Below are 15744 nucleotides of genomic sequence, written 5' to 3' on the forward strand. Positions count from 1 at the left end.
TGGGCCGGGGGTCTACGGTGGGACAGGCGAGAAGGAGGCCCGGTGAGGAGATTAGCAGGAGAGGAGTGGAGGGTGCGGGCTGGGCTGGAGAAGTACAGAAGGGAGGGGAGGTAAGAGGGGGTGAGGGGATGGACAGCCTTGAAGCCCAGGGTGAGGAGTTTCTGCCTGATGAGCAGATTGATTGGTAGCCACTGGAGGTTTTTGAGGAGGGGAGTTACAGGCCCAGAGCGTTTCTGGATAAAGACAATCCGGGCAGCAACGTGAAGTATGGATTGAAGTGGGGAGAGACACGAGGATGAGAGATCAGAGAGGAGGCTGATGCAGTAGTCCAGATGGGATAGGATGAGAGCTTGAACGAGCAGGGTAGCGGTTTGGATGGAGAGGAAAGGGCAGAGCTTGGCAATGTTGCAGAGCTGAGACCAGCAGGTTTTAGTGACGGCTTGGATGTGAGGGGTGAATGAGAGAGCGGAGTCGAGGATGACACCAAGGTTGCGGGCTTGTGAGATGGGAAGGATGGTAGAGCCGTCAACAGAGATGGGAACGTCAGGGAGAGGGCAGGGTTTGGGAGGGAAGACAAGGAGTTGTTTTGGACATGTTGAGCTTTAGGTGGTGGGCAGACATCCAGATGGAGATTTCCTGAAGGCAGGAGGAGATGCGAGCCTGGAGGGAGGGGGAGAGAGCAGGGGCAGAGATGGAGATCTGGGTGTCATCAGCGTAGAGATGATAGTTGAAGCCGTGGGAGCGAATGAGGTCACCGAGAGAGTGAGTGTAGATTGAGAACAGAAGGGGACCAAGCACTGAACCTTGGGGAACCCCCACAGTAAGGGGATGGGAGGGGGAGGAGGAGCCCGCAAAAGAGACTGAGAATGAATGACCAGAGAGATAAGAGGAGAACCAGGAGAGGACAGAGTCTGTGAAGCCAAGGTCGGATAGCGTGTTGAGGAGAAGGGGGTGGGCCACAGTTTCGAAGGCAGCTGAGAGGTCGAGGAGGATGATGGCATTTATTAAGCGCTTACTATGTGCAAATCACTGTTCTAAGCGCTGGGGAGGCTACAAGGTGATCAGGTTGCCCCACGTGGGGCTCACAGTTCTAATCCCCATTTTACAGATGAGGTAACTGAGGCCCAGAGAAGTGAGGTGACTTGCCCAAAGTCACACAGCTGACAATTGGCGGAGCCGGGATTTGAACCCATGACCTCTGACTCCAAAGCCTGGGTTCTTTCCACTGAGCCACCCCGCTTCTCTTTGATGAGAAGCAGTATTTATTAAGGAATTATGTAATGATACTTGAACCCTATTCCTCCAGGGGCTCAGAATCCATCTTACCATTGTGCAATCAGTTATATCTAAGCGCTTAGTCCAGTGCTCTGCACACAGTAAGTGCTCAATAAATACGATTGAATGAATGAATACCTGGTCACGGGATGTAGCTCAGTGAGCCACACTGCTTCTCCAGTAATCAGGTCAGGCATACCGACTTTTCTTTTTGCCTAGTCTGTATTTGTCCTTGTCTTTTAATGCTGTTTCAATGTTTTATTGTTTCATCCATCCCCATTTCCCTCTCTCAAGTCCTCTCCCGCACGCTTCATTCCTAGGTGGTGAGCTCCTGGAGGGACAGGATCCATATCTAATTCCCACTTGTTTACTCTTTCATTCATTCACTCATTCAATCCTATTTATTGAGCGCTTACTCTGTGCAGAGCACTGAACCAAGCTCTTGGAAAGTACAATTCAACAATAAAGAGAGACAATCCCTGCCCACACCGGACTTAGGGTCTGGAAGGGAGGAGACATCTAGACATCAAAACAAGTAAACAGGCATAAATATAAATAATAATGATAATAATGGTATTTGTTAAGCACTTACTATGTGCAAAGCACTGTTCTAAGCGCTGGGGTAGATACAAGTTTATCAGGTTGTCCCATGGGGGGCTCACAGTCTTAGTCCCCATTTTACAGATGAGGTAACCGAAGCACAGAGAATAATAATAATTTTGATAATTGTTAAGTGCTTATTATGTGCCAAGCACTGTTCTAAGCGCTGGGGGAGATACAAGGTAATCAGGTTGTCCCACATGGGGCTCACAGTTTTAATCCCCATTTTACAGATGAGGGAACTGAGGCCCAGAGAAGTGAAGTGACTTGCCCAAAGTCACCCAGCTGACAAGTGGCGGAGCTGGGATTCGAACCCATGACCTCTGACAACAAGGCCCGGGCTCTTTCCACTAAGCCACACTGATATATACACGTCAAAACAAGTAAACAGGCATTAATATCAATAAATAGAATTATAGATATGCATATATCTATATACATTCTATATATCTATATACATCTCTGTATATGTATATCTATGTATCTATATGCATCTATATATTCTATTTATTTTTAATATATTTATTTATCAACATATAATATTAATACATTTCACATTACTATATCAAAATATTATTAACTATATATAATATTATCATAAATTATAATATATTGTATTATTATATAATGTATAATATATTAGTATATGTAACTAATTTCTTATATTATTATATATAAAATATAACATATTATATATAATTAATATATGATGATATATAAAAAATATAACATTTTATATAATTAATATATCATATTATTATATATTAATATATTTTGATATGTTTATTTCTAATATATTTCTATATATATTGAGTATATATATACTCAAGTGCTGGGGGGAGGAGTGTAGAGTAAAGGGAGCATGTCAGGGCAACATGGAGGAGAGGGAGAGCTGAGGAAAAGGGGGGCTTAGTCTGGCTTTAAAAACTACTGCTGTTATTATGATGGGTAGTCATTCATTCACTCATATTTATTGAGCACTTACTGTGTGCAGAGCACTGTACTAAGCACCTGGGAAAGCACAGTCCACCAATAGACACATTCCCAGCCCGCAACGAATTTACAGTCTCCCAGAGCTTAGTACGGGGCTCTGCACACAGTAAGCACTTAATAAATGTTAACAGTATGATTAATAATAATAATAATAATGATGATGGTATTTGTTAAGTGCTTACTATGTACCAAGTACTGTTCTAAGTGCTGGGGTAGATAGAGGGTAATCAGGTGGTCCCACGGGAGGCTCACAGTTTTAATCCCCGTTTTACAGATGAGGTAACTGAGGCGCAAAGAAGTTAAGTGACTTGCCTAAAGTCACACAGCTGATGAGTGGCGGAGCCGGGATTAGAACTACTACTACTACTAATAATAATAATAATTATGGTATTTGATAAGCACTTACTATGTGCTAGGCGCCGTACTCAGCACGGGGGTGGATACAGGCAACATAGTCCCTGCCCACAGGGACCATGATGAGCTTTGGTTAATTTCAGGTTTTACAAACAGGCTGTACAGTGTGTATAGACAAACAAGAATAATAGGAGTAATAAAAATGCTAATTAAGATATTTGTTAAGCACTTAGCGTGGCTCAAAAGAGTGGAGTCAGAGGTCATGGGTTCAAATCCCGGCTCTGCCAAATGTCAGCTGTGTGACTTTGGGCAACTCACTTCACTTCTCTGGGCCTCAATTACCTCATCTATAAAATGGGGATTAAGACTGTGAGCCCCCCGTGGGACAACCTGATCACCTTGTATCCCCCCCCCAGCACTTGGAACAGTACTTCACGCATAGTAAGCACTTCACAAATGCTATTATTATTATTATTATTATTATTATTATTATTATTATTATTATTATTATCATTATTATTATTATAGGAAGCAGCGTGGCTCAGTGGAAAGAGCCCGGGCTTTGGAGTCAGAGGTCAGGGGTTCGAATCCCGGCTCCGCCACATGTCTGCTGTGTCACCTTGGGCAAGTCACTTCACTTCTCTGTGCCTCAGTTACTTCATCTGTAAAATGGGGATTAAGACTGTGAGCCCCCCCGGGACAACCTGATCCCCTTGTAACCTCCCCAGCGCTTAGAACACTGCTTTGCACATAGTAAGCGCTTAATAAATGCCATCATTAAATGCCATCATTACTGAGCACACAGTAAGTGCTCAATAAATATGACTGATTGATTAATGCTATCAAGAGCACTGCAGCATCCAATTTGGGTTTGATCAGAGTTTGGTGGGGTTGGCGGGTGGGAGAGCTTTCTGTTTTCTGGCTCTTTTCTGCTTAGAAAAGGATTCTTGAAAAAATATAATCCAGTCTGTGGATCGTACATTGAGAGTTAAGTCCTGTTTTCAGAGTTGTGGCCGTGAACTTCAGGCTTTAATCTTGAGAAACTTGATTGCTTTTCTCGTGGAAAGACTATTTGGTAATAAGTGCTAATTTCTTTTTCCTACAAGAAAAGGCATTTTCCAACTTGGAATCTCTTTTTTGAAATTGTCTAAAGCCTCCATATGCCATCCTTGCTCACTAAGTGCTTGTTTGCTCTCCAGGCTCCAGAATTTCCCTGCTCTTCAATCAGTCAGTTGGATTTATTGAGTGCTTACTGTGATGGGGACTGTACTAAATGCTGGGGAGAGTACAAGACAACAGAGTTAGTAGATACAATCTTTGCCTTCAAGAAGCTAAAATCTAGTAGGGAGCTGCCAATCGTATTTCATTATTGTTATTGTGGTATTTGTTAAGCACTTACTATATGCCCAGTACAGTGCCTGGCATACAGTAAGCACTTAATAAATTTTTTTTTTTAAAAAAAGAGCACCGTTCTAAGCATTACAGTAGATGCAAGTTAATCAGTAGTTGGACATAGAGGAGCAGTGTGGCTCAGTGGAAGAGCACAGGCTTTGGAGTCAGAGGTCATGGGTTCAAATCTCAGCGCTGCCAATTGTCAGCTGTGTGACTTCACTTCTCTGGGCCTCAGTTCCCTCATCTGTAAAATGGGGATTAAGACTGTGAGCCCCCCCGTTGGACAACCTGATCACCTTGTAACCTCCCCAGCGCTTGGAACAGTGCTTTGCACATGGTAAGTGCTTAATAAATGCCATCATTATTATCGTTCTGTCCCCAAATGGGAATCACAGTCGAAGTAGCAGGGAAACGAGAAACGTGTCTGCCGGCATACAGCATGGCACAGCTGATAGAGCAAGGGCCTGGGATTCAGACGGTCGTGTGTTCTAATCCCGGCTCCGTCACTTACCTGCTGTGTGACCTTGTGCAGTCACTTCACTTCTCTGGGCCTCAGTTTCCTCAAAATAGAGATTGAGACTGTGAGCTCCATGTGGGACAGGGAATTTGTCCAACCTGATTTGCTTGTATCCACCCCAGCGGAAGAAGCAGCGTGGCTCAGTGGAAAAAGCCCGGGCTTTGGAGTCAGAGGTCATGGGTTCAAATCCCAGCTCCGCCAATTGTCAGCTGTGTGACTTTGGGCAAGTCACTTCACTTCTCTGGGCCTCAGTTACCTCGTCTGTCAAATGGGGATTAAGACTGTGAGCCCCCCGTGGGACAACCTGATCACCTTGTAACCTCCCCAGCGCCTAGAACAGTGCTTTGCACATAGTAAGTGCTTAATAAATGCCATTATCATTATTATGAGAAACAGCATGGCTCAGTGGAAAGAGCCTGGGCTTTGGAGTCTGAGGTCATGGGTTCAAATTCCGACTCCACCACTTGTCAGCTGTGTGACTTTGGGCAAGTCACTTAACTTCTCTGTGCCTCAGTTATCTCATCTGGAAAATGGGGATTAAGACTGTGAACCCCCCGTGGGACAACCCAATCACCTTGTAACCTCCCCAGCGCTTAGAACAGTGCTTTGCACATAGTAAGCGCTTAATAAATGCCATTATTATTGTTATTATTATTATTATTATTATTACAGTGCCTGACACACAATTAGCACTTGGCAAATACCAGAATTATTAATTACTGTTATTATTATTAACTCTCTTTTTTATGGTATTTGTTAAGTGCTTACTATGTGCTAGACACTGTATCTACTGTGACCAACCTGATTAGCTATCATCAATCATATTTATTGAGCGCTTACTGTGTGCAGAGCCTCCCATATAGTAAGCGCTTAACGAATGTCATATAAAAAATATCCAATTTGACATGTCCCACATGGGGCTCGGTCTTAATCTCCATTTTACAGATGAGGTAACTGAGGCACAGAGAAGTGAAGTGACTTGCCCAAGGTCACCCAACAGACAGTGGTGGAGCTGGGATTAGAACCCAGGTCCTTCTGACTCCGAGGCCCATTCTCTAGCTTCTCATTTCCACTCTGCGGTATTGAATTCTCCCAAGTTGTAGTACATTCATTCAATCGTATTTATTGAGCACTTACCGTGAGCAGAGCACTGTACTAAGTGCTTGACAGTGATGTGTACACAGTTAGGACTCAATAAATACCACTGATAGATTGATTTTTTTTTTCAGGAAACTGAAACACAGTGAAAGGTGACCCCCAAGTCACACAGCAGGCAAAGCCAGGATAATAATAATAATAATAATGGCATTTCTTAAGCACTTACCATGTGCAAAGCACTGTTCTAAGCGCTGGGGAGGTTACAAGATGATCAGGTTGTCCCACGGGGGGCTCACAGTCTTAATCCCCATTTTCCAGATGAGGGAACTGAGGCACAGAGAAGTGAAGTGACTGTCCCACGGGGGGCTCACAGTCTTAATCCCCATTTTACAGATGACGTAACAGAGGCCCAGAGAAGTTAAGTGATTTGCCCAAAGTCACACAGCTGACAAGTGGCAGAGTCGGGATTTGAACCCATGACCGCTGACTCCAAAGCCCGGGCGCTTTCCACTGAGCCACGCTGCTTCTCTGAGCCCAAATCCTTCGACTCCCAGGCCGGTAATCTTTTCTGACCATGACATTACTTCTATTTCTTGAGCAGGAGGCGCACTAAAAGTAGCCAAGGTATTGGTCAGAAAAAGAGGGAGTAGTATCCTTTAGGTCAGACTGGGGGGACTTAAGCTACGTCCTCCTCCTTCCCTCCTACCCCCCGATTTCCCACCCCGAGAAGCATAGAGGAACTTGAGCCAGAAAGAATAGAAATCCAGGCTCAATCTTCCTGAACATCACTAACATCTCATCCTGCCAATCAATCAATCAATCAATCAATCAATCAGGCCTTCCCTGACTAAGCCCTCCTTTCGTCTTCTCCCTCTCCCTCCTGCGTCACCCTGACTTGCTCCCTTCATTTTCACCCCCTTCCCAGCCCCACAGGACTCATGTACGTATCTGTAATTCATTTATTTCTATTGATGTCTGTCTCCCCCTCTAGACTGAGCGCTTAGTACAGAGCTCTGCACACAGTAAGCACTCAATAAATATGAATGAATGAATGAATGACTGTGAGCCCGTTGTTGGGTAGGGACCGTTCCCCTCGTCCCCCTCTCCATCCCCCCCATCTTACCTCCTTCCCTTCCCCACGGCACCTGTATATATGTATATATGTTTGTACATATTTATTACTCTATTTATTTATTTGTTTATTTTACTTGTACATATCTATTCTATTTATTTTATTTTGTTAGTATGTTTGGTTTTGTTCTCTGTCTCCCCCTTTTAGACTGTGAGCCCACTGTTGGGTAGGGACTGTCTCTATATGCTGCCAATTTGTACTTCCCAAGCGCTTAGTACAGTGCTCTGCACATAGTAAGCACTCAATAAATACGATTGATGATGATGATGATGACCGTCTCTATACGTTGCCAATTTGTACTTCCCAAGTGCTTAGTACAGTGCTCTGCCCAAAGTAAGCACTCAATACAAATGAATGAATGACTGTAAACTCCTTGTGGGCAGGGATTGTATCAAGTTATTGTTATATTACACTCGCCCAAGCGCTTAGTACAGTGTTCTGCATACAGGAAGCAATTGGGAGAGTACAGTACAACAATACGCAGACACCTAATCACCTAAGGAGCTGAGTACAATGTTCTGCATAAAGTAAGCACTCAATCAATCAATCAATCAATCGTATTTATTGAGCGCTTACTGTGTGCAGAGCACTGTACAAAGCGCTTGGGAAGTACAAGTTGGCAACATATAGAGACAGTCCCTACCCAACAGTGGGCTCACAGTCTAAAATTATTCATTCATATAAATGAATGAATAAATGGTATTCATTGAGTGCTTACTGTGCACAAAGCATTGCACTATGCATGTAGGAGAGTACAAAATAACAGAACTGATCGTTCCCTGCCCACTCTCGGCAACTCAGGTGTCACACAAATATCCAACAAGATTGCTGCCGCTACTTCAGAAGGTCATGGGTTCTAATCCCGGCCCCACTTCTTGTCTGCTGTGTGATCTTGGGCAAGACACTTTACTTCTCAGCGTGGCTCAGTGGAAAGAGCCCGGCCTTTGGAGTCAGAGGCCATGGATTCAAATTCCGGCTCTGCCAATTGCCAGCTGTATGACTTTGGGCAAGTCACGTCACTTCTCTGTGCCTCAGTGACCTCATCTGTAAAATGGGGATGAAGACTGTGAGCCCCCCGTGGGACAACCTGATCACCTTGGAACCTCCCCAGCACTTAGAACGGTGCTTTACACGTAGTAAGCGCTTAATAAATGCTATCATCATCATTATTATTATTCTCTGGGCCTCAGTTACATCATCTGTAAAATGGGGATTAGGACTGTTAACCCCCTGCAGGACACGGACTGTGTCCAATCTGATTAGTTTGCATCCACCTCAGCGCTTAGTGCAGTGCCTGGAATACAGTAAGCACTTAAAAAAATACCATTATTATTATTATTATTATTACTTTCAGATATCTACCTCGCTCTATTGGTCATAGGAAAGTATCAACTATGTGCACAGTTGAAACAAATGATTCTGCTCCCTCTTTTCTACATGTAAATAGAGGCATGTGATCAAGGATCAAATGGAAATGGATAAACAGTGATCAGTAAAATCCATTTTTTTTCAATAGATCATCTGTTTCTCATACATACTTGTGGGCTGAGGACATGCAAATATGTCACTTTAGTCTCATGTCAGGATAGTTGCAAACAAGCTATGGTTTTCAACCTTCTTAAAATAACATTTTAGTCCATTCAACTTCTGAATTTGACCTTTCAAGTTCTATTTACAAAAGGATGTGAATGTCTGGAGAAAGTTAATCGTGCCTCTATCCAGGAATATTTGAAAATATACCATAATAATGATGATGGCATTTGTTAAGCGCTTACTACGTGCAAAGCGCTGGGAAGGATACAAGAGGATCAGGTTGTCCCACGGGGGGCTCACAGTCTTAATCCCCATTTTACAGATGAGGTAACTGAGGCACAGAGAAGTTAAATCACTTACCCAAGGTCACACAGCTGACAATTGGCGGAGCTGGGATTTGAACCCATGACCTCTGACTCCCAAGCCCGTGCTCGTTCCATTGGATATACTGAAAAAGTAGGATCAATGAAGAATGTATTTTCCTGGCTATGTGTAAGGACACATTTATTTATTTTGGAGAAGGGATGCTGAATTACTTTGCTTGAAAAATCATCGTACACTAGTTATCTCTGTCATTAAATGATACGGAATGGGGAGATATGAGCCGGAAAGAGAATAATTCTCCAGTCAGCAGCTGTATTAAAAGGTTTGGTGAAAGAGGAAGCAGAGATTACTAGTAAATATGTGATTTAAAGATTACATTTGGATTTTGGTTGTACACTTCCCTCTCTATTCAGTACTACGGAGGTAGCTGTTTTTGCTTTCAGGAGCAGTTTTAAATGAAGTAAACCCTATGTGGTTTGGATTCTTTGCATTTTTAAGATTATTTCCGCTTATGTGCTACGGAATAACATTTTAAATTACCTAAAGTAGCCATGCAGATAGAATTGCTTAATTGCCTTTGCCAAATGCCACATAATGGCAGGATAGATGTCATTTGTAATTTTTTTTTACTACGGGGGAAAAAGAAAAATCTACCGTATGTAGCTTCTGATCATTAACATTTAGTTATTCCGCATTAACATGAAATATCTTCTGGAGTTTGCCGCTAAGGATAGCCACGTTTAATTTGGTGAACTGTTTAAAATTTAAAGTAAATCTAAATGCGTAAATATGCAGGAAAATCGGAATACCGGTTTGTGAGAAGGGATGATGGGAAGCAGCCAGGTGAAGTTCTTGGAAATATCAAGTTTTACGATTACAACGCATTTTCTCTGTTGTCAACAGATTGGGGTGGGCATGATGGAGGAGGTGGGATTAGGCAGGAAATGTCACCTGAATTCAGGAGCCTTGGAGAAACGTGTGTCTGGTCAAAGGAGAATGGGGATTGAATTCCAGGCTAATAAGTCCTTTTAGACTGTGAGCCCACTGTTGGGTAGGGACTGTCTCTATATGTTGCCAATTTGTACTTCCCAAGCGCTTAGTACAGTGCTCTGCACATAGTAAGCGCTCAATAAATACGATTGATGATGATGAAGTGCTTAACAAATACCACAATTATTATTTCCCCTATCCAAATTTATTTTACCGTCTCCCCCTCTAGACTGTAAACTCCTTGTGGCCCGAGATCGCTTCTACCACTCTACTCTATTGAATTTTCCCAAGAGCACAGTACAGCGTAATGCACGTGTTCAGTAAATATCATAGGTTAATACACTGATTGCTTGATTTTTATTTCCCAAGCGCTTCCTACAGTGCATTTTAGCACCCAGTGGGTGCTCAGTAAATGTTATCACTAGTAATATGGTATTGGTTAAGCACTTATTATGTTCCAGACAGTGTACTAAGCACTAGGATCTGGTCTTGTCTTAGGATGTCAAGTCGTCTCCGCCCCAAAGTGACTCCATGGACACATCTCTCCCGGAAACCCCACTTCCATCTGCAATTGTTCTGGTAGTGGACCCATAGACTTTTCTTGGTAAAAATCCAGAAGTGGTTGACCATTGCCTCCTTCCGCGCAGTCAACTTGAGTCTCCCTTCCCTACAGCACCTGTATATATGTATATATGTTTGTACATATTAATTACTCTATTTATTTTACTTGTACATATCTATTCTATTTATTTTATTTTGTTAGTATGTTTGGTTTTGTTCTCTGTCTCCCCCTTTTAGACTGTGAGCCCACTGTTGGGTAGGGACTGTCTCTATATGTTGCCAACTTGTACTTCCCAAGCGCTTAGTACAGTGCTCTGCACACAGTAAGCACTCAATAAATATGATTGATTGATTGATTGACTCTCTCCCGTGCCACTGCTGCCCGGCACGGGGGAGTTTTGACATGTAGCAGATTACCTTCCACTTGTTAGCCACTGGCCCAGCTAGGAATGGAATGGGTAGGCCTCTGCTTGACTCTCCCTCCCTTAGTCGAGACTGGAACAGTACTGGAAACTCTCCAGGTGTCATCCTGAGAGGGGGAATCATTCGCATTTATTGAGCACTTACTGTGTGCAGAGCACTGTACTAAGAGCTTGGGAAGTACAAGTTGGCAACATATAGAGACAGTCCCTACCCAACAGTGGGCTCACAGTCTAAAAGAATAATAATAAAAATAATGGCATTTATTAAGCGCTTCCTATGTGCCAAGCACCGTTCTAAGCACTGGGGAGGTTACAAGGTGATCAGGTTGTCCCACGGGGGGCTCACAGTCTTAATCCCCATTTTACAGGTAAGGGAACTGAGGCCCAGAGAAGTTAAGTGACTTGCCCAAAGTCGCACAGCTGACGGGATTTGAACCCATGACCTCTGACTCCAAAGCCCCTGCTCTTTCCACTGAGCCATGCTGCAAGTAATAATAATAATAATAATGGCATTTGTTAAGCACTTCCTATGTGCAAAGCACTGTTCTAAGTGCTGGGGAGAGTAGTCCCCTCCTCTCTCTCTTCTCCCCCTCCTCCCCTTCGCTTCCCCTCCTCCCCCTCTTCTCCCCCTCCTCCCCCTCCCCCCCCCTTACCTCCTTCCCCTCCCCACAGCACCTGTATATATGTATATATGTTTGTACGGATTTATTACTCTATTTATTTATTTATTCATTTTACTTGTACATATCTATTTGTTTTATTTTGTTAATATGTTTTGTTTTGTTGTTTGTCTCCCCCTTCTAGACTGTGAGCCCACTGTTGAGTAGGGACCATCTCTATATGTTGCCAACTTGGACTTCCCAAGCGCTTAGTCCAGTGCTCTGCACACAGTAAGCGCTCAAGAAATATGATTGATTGATTGGGGAGGATACAAGGTGATCAGGTTGTCCCACGTGGGGCTCACAGTCTTCATCCCCATTTTACAGATGAGGTAACTGAGGCCCAGAGAAGTGACTTCCCCACCGTCACACAGCTGACAATTGGCAGCGCTGGGATTTGAACCCATGACCTCTGACTCTCAAGTCTGTGCTCTTCCCACTGAGCCACGCAGCTTCTCTAGGAAAGACACACGTTAATCAGGTCGGACACGGTCCATGCCCAACATGAGGCTCACAGTCTTCATCCCCACTTTACACATGAGGTAACCGAGGCACAGAGAAGTGAAGTGACTTGCCCACAGTCACACAACAGACAAGTGGTGGAGCAGGGATTAGAACTCAGATCCTTCCGACACTCAGGACCATGTTCTATCCACCACACTAGGCTGCTTCTCTACTAGTACTTTTGTTATAGTTGGAGGAGAAGGAGTACAGTTGCTGCTGCTTTTACTTTTATACTACTTCAACAACAATGACAAATGCATGTCAGGCATATTTGTGCACCCAGATGAGCTCTCGCCATAAGGAACATAATCTTTCAGTGTAAAGGAGGGAACTTAGAAAGTTCTTTGAAATCCCTTGAGAAAACACATTAGGAATTTCAAAAAGTTATTTCCAGGTGCCTTTCTGTGTGATAAAAACCACTCCGTGTAGCCGTGAAAAGATGAAGAGTTATTAAGATTTTTCTTGAAGGAAGTTTGAGATTACTTTTCATGGCAATTGCCTGAGGCGGGTGAAGGGAAACTCTCTACAAGCCATTGAGAGATCAGAAAGAAAAAAAAAAAAAACCCGCTGGGTTATTTTGAGGGGAGTTATTGGTCTGAATACATTTTATTTATGAATAATTCTATTCTCCAATGTACCTTTAAGCTTAAATGGTTAGGCTGTGGGACGGATTTGTTAACGACAGGATTCCTGCAGGCAATTTATTTCATGATCCCCGGTGGCTAGGCATGACTTTCATACAATTCAGTAGTTTTCAGTGTCTTGCATCACGAAAATTGTTCGAAGTGTCAACTCCCGTCACACCGCCTCCACCATTTTGTTTCCTTCAGCATGGAACAGAACAAAGACAAAAGCAAAAATGTTTTCCTTTGCCCCAGACAGACTTGGAAGAGTTCACGAGTTTGGATTTTCCTCCTCGGCTAAAGGTCTGAGGGCTTGGGGTTCTCCAATCGATCAATCAATCGTATTTATTGAGCACTTACTGTGTGTACAGCATTGTACTAAGCGCTTGGAAAGTACAATTCAGCAACAGATAGAGACCTTGTATCCCCCCAGCGCTTAGAACAGTGCTTTGCACATAGTAAGCGCTTAATAAATGCCATTAAAAAAAAAAGAGAGACAATCCCTACCCAACAACAGGCTGATGGACAAAGTGACAAACCCACTCCCCAGAATGGTGGGTGGGACTGCTATAAATCCTACCTCCAATCAGTTGGTGGGAAGGAAGAAAGAGAACAGCAACACAGCAATCAATGAATAAATAATAATAATAATAATAATAATAATAATAATAATAATAATAATAATAATGGAATTTATTAAGTGCTTACTATGTGCAAAGCACTGTTCTAAGCGCTGGGGAGTTTACAAGGTGATCAGGATGTCCCACGGGGGGCTCACAGTCTTAATGACCATTTTACAGATGAGGTAACAGGAACAGAGAATAATAATGATAGCATTTATTAAGCACTTACTATGTGCAAAGCACTACTCCAAGCGCTGGAGAGTTTACAAGGTGATCAGGCTGTCCCACGGGGGGCTCACAGTCTTAATCCCCATTTTACAGATGAGGTAACTGAGGCACAGAGACTTCACTCATTCAATCGTATTTATTGAGCGCTTGCTGTGTGCAGAGCACTGTACTAAGCACTTGGCACGTACAGGTTGGCAACATATAGAGACGGTCCCTACCCAACAGCGGGCTCACAGTCTAGAAGGGGGAGACAGAGAACAAAACATATTAACAAAATAAAATAAATAGAATAAATATGTACAAATAAAATAGAGTAATAAATGTGTACAAACATATACATATATACAGGTGTTGTGGGGAGGGGAAGGAGGTAAAATGGGGGGATGGGGAGGGGGAGAAGGGGGAGAGGAAGGAGGGGGCTCAGTCTGGCTCAGTCTCAGAGAAGTGAAGTGACTTGCCCAAAGTCACACAGCTAACAATTGGCAGAGCCGAACTTGAACCCCTGACCTCTGACTCCAAAGCCCGGGCTTTTTCCACTGAGCCAAGCTGCTTCCCTATTGCAATCACTGAACACCTATTGTTTGTAAATCACTGTACTAAGTCTTTGGGAGAGTACAAAAGTGTTCATTCAGTTGCATATGTACAAATAGCATGGCTCAGTGGAAAGTGCCCGGACTTTGGAGTCAGAGGTCATGGGTTCAAATGCCGACTCCGCCACTTGTCAGCTGTGTGACTTTAGGCAAGTCACTTCACTTCTCTGGGCCTCTGTTCCCTCATCTGTAGAATGGGGATGAAGACTGTGAGCCCCAGGTGGGACAACCTGAATCATCTTGTATCCCCCCTCAACCACTTAGAAGAATGCTTGGCATATAGTAAGTGCTTAACAAAAACCAACATTATTCAGCGCTTAGAACAGTGCTTGGAATATAGTAAGTGCTTAACAAACACCAACATCATTATTCAGCGCTTAGAACAGTGCTTTGCATATAGTAAATCCTTCATAAATGCCATCATTATTATTATTATTGAATGCTTACTGTGTGCAGAGCACTGTACTATGTGCTTGGGAGAGTACAATACAACAATAAACAGACACATTCCCTGCCCACAATGAGCTTACCGGTTAGAGGGGGAAATGTATACTAATATGAATAAATGAAATTACAGATGTGTACATAAGTGCCCTAGGGTTGGGTGCGGGGAGGAACAAAGGGAGCAAGTCAGGGCCATGAAGAAGGGAGTGGGAGAAAAGGAAAGGAAGAGCTTAGTTTGGGAAGGCCTCTTGGAGGAGATGTGCCTTCAATAAGGCTTTGAATGGCGGGGAGAGAGTCATTGTCGAATATGAGGAGGGAGGGTAGCAATCAATCAATCGTATTTATTGAGCGCTTACTGTGTGCAGAGCACTGTACTAAGCGCTTGGGAAGTACAAGATGGCAACATATAGAGACAGTCCCTACCCAACAGTGGGCTCACAGTCTAAAAGTCCAGGGGTCCCCCCGCCTTACCTCCTTCCCCTCCCCACAGCACCTGTATATACGTATATATGTTTTTATGTACTATTACTCTATTTTATTTGTACATATTTATTATATTTATTTTATTTTGTTAATATGTTTTGTTTTGTTCTCTGTCTCCCCCTTCTAGGCCTTCCCAGACTGAGCCCCCTCTTTCCTCTCCCCCTCCTTCCCCTCTCCATCCCCACCGCCTTGCCTCCTTCCCTTCCCCACAGCACCTGTATATATGTATATATGTTTGTATGTATTTATTACTCTATTTATTTTACTTGTACATATTTATTCTATTTATTTTATTTTGTTAATATGTTTTGTTTTGTTCTCTGTCTCCCCCTTCTAGACTGTGAGCCCACTGTTGGGTAGGGACCGTCTCAATATGTTGCCAACTTGTACTTCCCAAGC

The 15744-nt window shown here is 43.3% G+C and overlaps 1 non-coding gene across 1 annotated transcript; it reads right to left on the reverse strand.

Moving 5' to 3' along the window:
• Window positions 1-11170: 11170 nt before the first annotated feature.
• LOC119924653 lies at window positions 11171-11308 on the reverse strand. Its single transcript, XR_005449354.1, has one exon. It is a non-coding gene; the product is annotated as a small nucleolar RNA SNORA7 (small nucleolar RNA).
• Window positions 11309-15744: the final 4436 nt, after the last annotated feature.

The sequence above is a fragment of the Tachyglossus aculeatus genome, chromosome 2, assembly GCF_015852505.1.
Source record: "Tachyglossus aculeatus isolate mTacAcu1 chromosome 2, mTacAcu1.pri, whole genome shotgun sequence".
Taxonomy (NCBI): Eukaryota; Metazoa; Chordata; class Mammalia; order Monotremata; family Tachyglossidae; genus Tachyglossus; species Tachyglossus aculeatus.